Genomic DNA, 9025 nt, shown 5'->3' with positions numbered 1-9025 from the left:
TGTCTAATGATGGCATAACATAGATTGTGGCTGAGAAGCTGGATAAGAATAACTTCCATGCTTGGAGGTTCAGGTTGACAAATTTCTTGATGGGAAAAGGCTATTGGGACTACATAGAAGGTGAGCATGAAGAGGCACCAGAGATACCGGACATAAATCCGACTGCTGCAGATGTGAAAGAGTTTAAAGACTGGAACCAAGGAGCCAGGAAGGTTATGTATTGGCTATCCATTAGTATACAGGACACCATGATTGGGCACATTCAGGATGCCAAGTCCCCCAAGGAGGCGTGGGACACCTTGGTAAAGCTCTATGAAACAAATACCAAGGCACGTAAGATACAGTTGAAGAATGAACTTCATACTGTGGAGAAAAAGAGCATGTCTGTGAATGACTATGCGTTGAAGATAAAGGGTATTGTGGAATCCCTTGCATCTATTGGTGTGTCAGTAGATGATGATGACAAGGTGGAAGTCTGTCTACGTGGTCTCGAGCCACAATACAAGGCGTTCAAGACGTCTATTCAGACTCGGGAAAACATTCCCAACTTTACAGATTTGGTGTCTATGCTGATTATCGAAGAGAAGAGCTTGGGTGAGGACCAACAATCTTCACAAAGCAAAAACAGTTCAGAGCAACAGGCCTTCTACACGAGTTCAGGAAGAGGACGAGGTAGAGAAGGCCGTGGACACGGTCAAGGAGGTGGCCGAACAGGTAATCAGAATTATGGCCAGCAGAGCAGCAGCAGCAACAATAGTCCCAGAATCAACAACAACAATAACAACACGCAGGTGGAAGAGGCAAATTCAGAGGCAGGGGGAGTCAAAGAGGACGTGGAAATTGGCAAAGGCAATACAATGATGCACGTGAATGCTATTACTGTGGTAAGACTAGACATGTGCAGGCAGAATGTTATAAGAAGCAGGCTGACATGCAAAATGGGAAAGTGCAGCAAAACAACTATGCATCCTCAAGTAGAAATAATGAGGATAATGAAAGGTTGTTTGTTATGCAGCATGTTGTGAATGCCATGTCTGAAAATGTTGATGCAGCACAAAAAGATAATGTATGGTATGTGGATTCAGGCGCTTCGAACCACATGACAAGTCATGGGGAGTGGTTCAAGGAGATGAAAAACCCGGAAAGACCAGGTTTTGTGGAAACAGGGGATGACACTGCTCATCCAATTGCCCATGTTGGAGATGTGCCATTGTCTATGCAGGATGGCAAAGTGAAGTACCTTGCAGATGTACTTCATGTACCAAACATAACAAAGAATCTGGTTTCAGTTGGCCAGATGATTGAGCAGGGTTTGCAGGTTCGGTTTAACCCTGATGTGGGTGTTATGTTGAAGATTTCAAAGATAAGTGCAGGTTGGTTGCAAAAGGCAATAGAGTGGGCAGAATGTTTACGTTGAATGTAGACATGCCTGAAATGAGTGCTGCGATGTTTGCAAATGGTTCAGGAGTTGTTGCAGACACAGACATATGGCATAAAAGAATTGGACATGTAAATGTGCAGAGATTGAAGTCTATGCAGACAAAAGGAATTGTGACAGGGCTGCCAAAATTTAAAGTGGAAGGTATGCAGAAAATATGTGAAGCATGCCAATTTGGGAAGCAAACAAAGCATGTGTTTCCACGTAACAGATATGTGAGCAGAAATGCACTAGATGTTGTGCATTCAGATGTATGGGGTCCTATGAAGACCATATCTATGGGAGGCTGCAGGTATTATGTGACTTTCATTGATGACCACACAAGGAAAGTGTGGGTATATTTCATGAAAGAGAAGAGTGAGGTGTTCACTCACTTTCAGAATTTCAGAGTTTTGGTTGAAAAGCAAACAGGGAAATATGTCAAGTGCCTAAGGTCAGATGGAGGGGGAGAATACTTCTCCAATGAGTTCTCTGAATTTTTGAAGAAGAATGGTATTCGGAGACAGTTCACATGCAGATACACTCCGCAGCAAAATGGAGTTGCTGAGCGGAAAAACAGGCACATTGCTGAGATTGCGCGAGCATTGATGGAAGAGAAGAATATGCCGCATTGCTATTGGGCTGAAGCTGTTTCTACAGCAGTATACATTATGAACAGGACTCCAACTGCAGCCATACATGATGTAACTCCAGAGGAGAGGTTTACTGGCAGAAAACCAGATTTGTCTCATCTGAAAGTCTTTGGATGCATTGCATATGTGCATGTGCCAGATGAGCTGAGAACTAAGCTGGACCCGAAAGCTGAAAAATGTGTGTTTATTGGATATTCCCTTGAGCAAAAGGGATACAGGTGTTATAACCCTGCTACACGTAAGCTGAGGGTAAGCAGGGATGTTGTGTTTGATGAGATGAGCAGCTGGTATGCTACTGAAAAAGAAGCTATTGGGGCTGATGTGAGTGGAAGTGTGGTTGCACAGAATGCAGGTCAGCAATCACAGTCTTTGAGTGGACCAGGAGAGTCCTCATCTAGTGGGTCTGTTGATAGACCATGGAGTGGCAGGCTGCATCATAATACCATCCCTGCAAATGTGATTACTACATCACGTAAAGGAAAAGAGAAAGTGGTTGAGCCCCTTGGTATGCCTGACATTTCTGCAGGGCATTCTCATGTTGATGGAGAGTCTAGTGGCTCAGATATGAGCCTTGATGAGGAGCTTGGGATCCCAGCTATGAGAACACCTGGTGTAAAGAAGGCTATGGAAGCCATGAATGAAAAGCTGCGAAGATCAGGGAGAGTGAAGAACCCTGTGCAGAGATTTACATATGATGGTTATGTGGCACATCACTATGCATATATGGCAAAGGTTGTGCAGATTGTAGAGCCCACATGCATTGATGAGGCTGTTGGAAATGTGTGTTGGGAGAAAGCTATGGATGAGGAGATGGATGCACTATATGGAAATGAAACTTGGGACTTAGTGCAATTGCCTGAAGGCAAGAAAGCCATTGGATGCAAGTGGGTGTACAAAGTAAAACATAACAGTGATGGAAGCATAAACAGGTACAAGGCTAGATTGGTAGCCAAAGGATATGCGCAGACATATGGGATTGATTATGAGGAAACTTTCAGCCTAGTTGCCAAGATGGCAACGGTGAGAGTTGTGATAGCAGTGGCTGCGTCAAAGCAATGGTCTTTACATCAGATGGATGTAAAGAATGCATTCTTGCATGGGGATTTGCAAGAAGAGGTGTATATGTTGCAGCCACCTGGTTATGAGGATGTGGGTCACCCCGAGTATGTTTGCAGGTTGAAGAAAGCCCTGTATGGCTTAAAGCAAGCACCAAGAGCATGGTCTGACAAGATTTCTGAATATCTTGTCACTATTGGCTTTCATGTAGCCAATGCAGATTTCTCGCTATATGTGAGACATGGTGATAGAGGAGTTGTGCTTGTTGTCATCTATGTAGATGACTTGATCATTACGGGGGGGACCATGATGCAGAGATCTTTGATGTAAAGATCCTGCTTAGACAAAAGTTCGAGATGAAGGATCTGGGGGAGCTCAGATATTTCTTGGGCATTGAGGTGATTAGGTCACCACATGGTATTGGATTACTGCAGAGACAGTATGGCTTGGACATGTTGTCCAAGTATGGTATGACAGGCTGTAAGCCTATTTCTGTGCCATTGGATCAAAATGGCAAGTTGAGTGCAGATTCAGGAGAGATCTTGGAGGATCCTACTATGTGCAGGAGCATAGTAGGAAGTTTGATCTACATGACGATCACCAGACCAGATTTGAGCTATGATGTTGGGTTGGTGAGTCAGTTTATGCAGGTTCCACGGAAATCGCATTTAGATGCAGTGAGACGCATACTGAGGTATGTGAGGTCTACTTTGCATTGTGGACTATTCTATGAGACTGGGACAGAGATATATGTACATGGGTACACAGATGCTGATTGGGCTGGTAGTATCTCAGACAGAAGATCTACCAGTGGCTTCATGTTTTCTTTGGGGAGTGCTGCTGTGACTTGGAGCAGCAAGAAGCAGCCTACAGTTGCTCTATCGAGTACAGAGGCCGAGTACAGAGGAGCTGCTATGGCAGCATGTGAGGTAGCTTGGTTGAGAAAGCTACTTGCAGATTTGGGTCTATCAGTGGATAGACAAGTTGTCATTTTCTGTGACAACATTAGCAGTATACAGTTGGCCAGGAACCCAGTCTTTCATGCTCATACGAAGCACATAGAGGTCCACTACCACTTCATCAGAGAGAAGGTCTTGGCAGGAGATCTTGACCTTGTTTATGTCAGCACAGAGAATCAAGTAGCTGACATCTTCACCAAAGCATTGGGTACAGAGAAGCTCCACAGATTCAGGCCTTCGCTTGGTGTACATGAGATGGAGTTGAGCTCGAGGGGGAGTGTTGAGATATCGAGCTCGTCTAGTGAGGCGGTGGCCCCACTGATGACCCGCCTGGGGGATAGGCCCCACACTTACACCACTGGCATGGTTGGTGAGATCATGGGAGATATGCGGCCAGTGGGATGACAGGCTGTGTGACAGCCATTCTAGAGACTGGCATAGTTATAGCGCCAGCTCATTTAGTCGGGTTCACACTATAGAGAACCTGTGTATGTATTGGTTGAGTACCTTTCATATTGTGTGTACTCTTATTCTTGTATATGGTGTGTTGAGTGTTGAGTAGAGAAGAAGAAGATTTCAGCCTCTCACCTTGTGTGTTCTCTATTAGGGTTTTGTGATTGTGTGTGTGTGCTTGCAAGAGCTCAAGCTCTCTTCCCCCCTGCATCTTTTCATAGGATGGTCTGTGAGCAACCTTCGTGTAGATAGGCCAGGCTGTGGGATATGCCTAGCACCACTTTGAAGCGGCTAACCCAATCGAGGAATTGCTCAACCTCGAAGAGCCAGGGATCAAGAGAGCTCCTGTTTATTTACTTATAGACCAGCAATCAAGAGAGCTCCTATTTATTTACTCATAGACCAGCATATGATGGGATGTCTCCCAACAGAAGCCCAGAAGCTACACAATGTTGAAGTGGCTAGTTCTACCCAGGGTGGCCACCTCTGTCAAAAATCCCTTAGAGGATGATGTCGAGCTTCTTCACTGCTATTTTCTTGCCATGGAGAAGAGCACCAACATACACTAAACCCATCCCACCTGCACCCAACAATTTGTTAAATCCATGCATTGCCTTCTTGTGCAGTTCTTTAAAAGAAAACCTAGTGGTGGGGTAATGTGGGCAAAATGAGCGTCAAGTACTCTTTATCCCCACCAAGGTTACTGCTGTTGAACTTAATGCCCGCACCTCTTCTAATGAATCTCCTGCAGCCATACAAAGCTAGAGCTGCTACACAGGCAAGGGAAATGGCAGAGGTGGAAGCTAGGTGTACAATTATAGTCCGGATCTGATGATGTGAATGGGAGGAAGCTAGCACACTAGTCCAGCTCTGACGTTGTGATGAATGGGAGTCAGAAGTCAAATGTGCAACCTTCAAAAAAGCCGTGTAGGACAGGTTGTCAGTAGTCCTTTGAGTGACATTGAAAGGCTCAGCCGATAATTTGTAATAGGGAAGCACAAGGATTAGTTGTGGTTGAAGATTACAGTAATGCAATTGCAAGTAGACAAGAACATGTGCATAGAACGCTCTAGTGAGATGGCGGTGTTGTTGAACTCACCGGAAAACTGAAAGATAGTGGCGGTGTTATTGATTTGGAGGAGGTCCACGCTGCTGCATTGACCTAGGATCAAGGGGACGGAGGCTTTATAGCCTTGGGATGCATCATGCTCATCTATTAGCTTGAATCCAATTGAGCCTGAGGATGCATCATTACGGCCAGCTGGGCATGTACAGTACCGGTCGATCTAGTCACAGTGTCGGTAAAGGCATTTGGCATTGGTTGGTCTCGGTGTTATTTTCCACACACTCCACGGATGGCGGGGGAAAGGCCCACCACTAGTGTCTAGACACGGTAAAGCTCAATTACGTCACCACAGAAGCCATTTATTCCTTCTTGTTCTTTGAAAAGTTGGAAAATTTATATTAAAAGGCAAAAATTTTACAAGGTGCTTTTTTACCTCGAGTTTAGTCATTTATTTCAAAGTAAAGAATGAGCAGCAAAAAATTAGCAAAACCTTTGATCAATTTTAATTTTTAGCTTTTCTTTGGACAATATTACCTTTTCATTTTTCACCCACATATATTTTCACCTCTTTTTCAACTAACCTCTGTACCCCTAACCAGTGGAGAGGCTTGATCTCCCTCCAAGAGCAGCATTAGGGCAAGCCCTTCTAGGCAAGCCTAGCAAACTCATTGGTGCTCCAGCCAAGCGAATCAGCGCAACAAACCGTTGACCACAGCTCACGATTTTCGTTGATTTGCATGCGTCATTTTTTCTGAGAAAAAATTAGATCTTGTCTTGTCCAGTCGCAATGGGTCTAATTCCTCTTAGTGCCCCATGGGTTTTCAAGCATGCTCTACAAGCTGGTGAAGTCAGAATTTGATTTGATCAAGCCTACAGTGCGATCCAAGCTCTTCATCAAATCTGCATAGGTGACTTTGGTAAAACAGAGATTAAGTATTCAATGTTTGGTCAAATCTCGTGTTTCTTGGCTTAATCCTCTACTAGACTAATTGCTATTGATGGCCTTGAAAGGATTTGAGCTCATTTGAACCTAAGGCCTCAGATCTGGGCTCCTCGCATACTCTGTTTTTTGCACACAAAACAGAGGATTAATTTGCTAATCAGTGATTAATCAGTGTTAATCATTATATTTTGGTGCAATTGAGGGTTCAAATTAACCATTAGGTCTAATACAGATCCCTATAACTTCAGATTACAATTCGGAGATGGTTTGATACTCCAACCATTCCATACAAATTGGTTACCCTTGATTTAATGTAATTTTTAATAAAATTATGCTGATAAATTTGTGGTAATCATCATTTTGCATTTAACCCTTGGTTAATGCCTGCAAATCACACTCAAATTCAAGATTATTCACAGCCAGAGTTGCATTTGGGAATGTACATAAGAATGAATGCTATATGCATTATGTATTGGGCACATTACATTAGTGTAAAAATGGGACCAGACACTGTCCTTGTCCGGAATAAGATAAGAGGTAAGACCTCCCACATAGATTTGGGTTTGCATTGCATAATGACACAAGATATACATTAAAAGCCCAAAAGAACTGTCAACAAAACATTTAAACATGTTGCTCACATGGAGCAAGAACTGATGGACATGCTCATGGCCCCAGCCATGAAAGAAGAAGAACATCTCTTTCCAAGAGGAAGATCCACACCAAGAAGAAAAGCTAAAGGAAGCATTGAAGGAAAACATGGACGCATGAAGAGAAGCTGCCACAACAAGAAGACACGGACGCATAAAGAGAAGCTGCCACCACGACAAGAAGACTGAAGACAAGAGAAGATGTGAGGCTCCAAAGAGTGAGGAGCCATGTGAAAATCTCTGAGAGAGAGAGAGAGAGAGAGAGAGAGAGAGAGAGAAACCCCACAACCCAATGTAACTTGTCCCAACAAAGTAAAACCACCTCTGAGCCACCGATGATGTAGGCCATGTGGTAGATGTATGTGTGAGCACTTTAGTCAAGGTCACGGGCACTTGTAGTAGCCTTGGACACATAGAGAGTGAGAGAGAGAGAGAGAGAGAGAGAGTGTGTCAAGGACTATGAGTTTAGGGACTTGAGGCACTGGTCTCGCGGACTATCAAGTAAGAGGGAAACTTGGTATAGGGTCCAGGTGTGCTAGGAGTATTCACTTGAGGAAAGGTGTTGAAATATACAAGTGAATAGGGTGTGTGCGGGAACAAGCCCTTTGCTAGAGGCTGTAAAAGAGGATCTGTAAATGTGAGAGAACCTGTGAGAAGGTGAGAAGAATCTACTGGGAGAGAATAAAGGGTAGCATGAGGAGATTTAGGAGGTGTGGAGATATTCTGGGAAAAGTGAAGAGGTGGAATCAAGCAAAAGAGGTGAAGTGAATCAAGGAGAAATCAGTGGAATTAGATGCTTGGATGTAAACTCTATAAATTGAGGCATTGGCCTAATGAAAATTTGATGGTTTTTTATTATCCATGCCTACATTAAGCTATCAGTTAATTGCTCACTAATCACGTCTTCGTCTAATCTCTTTGTTAATGATGTTGATTCTAGCATTTGATCCACCATAGCTCATCACATTACAACAATTTTAATAGTATTTTCTTAGATCCAGTTCTATTGGAGATTGATCTATCATGGGATTTAGGTCATATAGGGACACCATTGATGGAGTTGGTCTATACCTTTGAGGATGACCTTAGTGACCTTGGAGATTCCATTGATAGTGAGTTGACTGATATCACTTTTACCTCTTGTGTAGACACTTGGTCAGTGCTTAGTAATGACGATCTTTATGATGATCCAGCTTCTGTTTTAGAGGGTCACATACATATAGAGTGTCATACACATGGTGATATTATGCATGGGTCGGATCATACTCATACATATATCGATATGGTGGATCATGCTTTTGACTTCTTGGGTGGTGCTACATATGACACACGGAGGCATGAGTTCACATTTGACTCTACTTGAGGCTGACCTTGAGCTATGTTCATTTGGCTCCTTTGGATGTCAGCACGATCTTGTATTCTTTGGAGTAAGGACATTTTTCTTTGGATGCATTCTTTACCATTTGAGGAGCATAGTTTGTGGATTTGTGGCTTGACATTCAGGTGCATCTACGACATATTCTAGTCTTAGTAGACATGATGATTCTTTTGTGCTAGGTCCACTTGACATTCTGGCTAGGAGTTTTGAGGCTTCGGTGGATACCTTTCATGCCAGATTCAGAGTGTAGTCATGAGGATGAGCTCATGAGTTTTCCTTTTGACCCTGGGACTACTATCTCTTTGGAGTCGAGCTTTCCTTTTGATCCAGGAGCTACTACCATTCCAGATTCGACAGTTCGAGGTGTAAACCATACATATCTCTTTGATCCTGGAGGATACTCGACTAGATTTGTCATCGCGACAGTGGTTCCTTATCTACTCCACTTGC

The sequence above is a fragment of the Cibotium barometz genome, chromosome 41 (genome assembly GCF_041138505.1).
Source record: "Cibotium barometz isolate CiBa-2024 chromosome 41, ASM4113850v1, whole genome shotgun sequence".
NCBI lineage: Eukaryota > Viridiplantae > Streptophyta > Polypodiopsida > Cyatheales > Cibotiaceae > Cibotium > Cibotium barometz.
Note: the sequence above shows the minus strand (reverse complement) of the source record.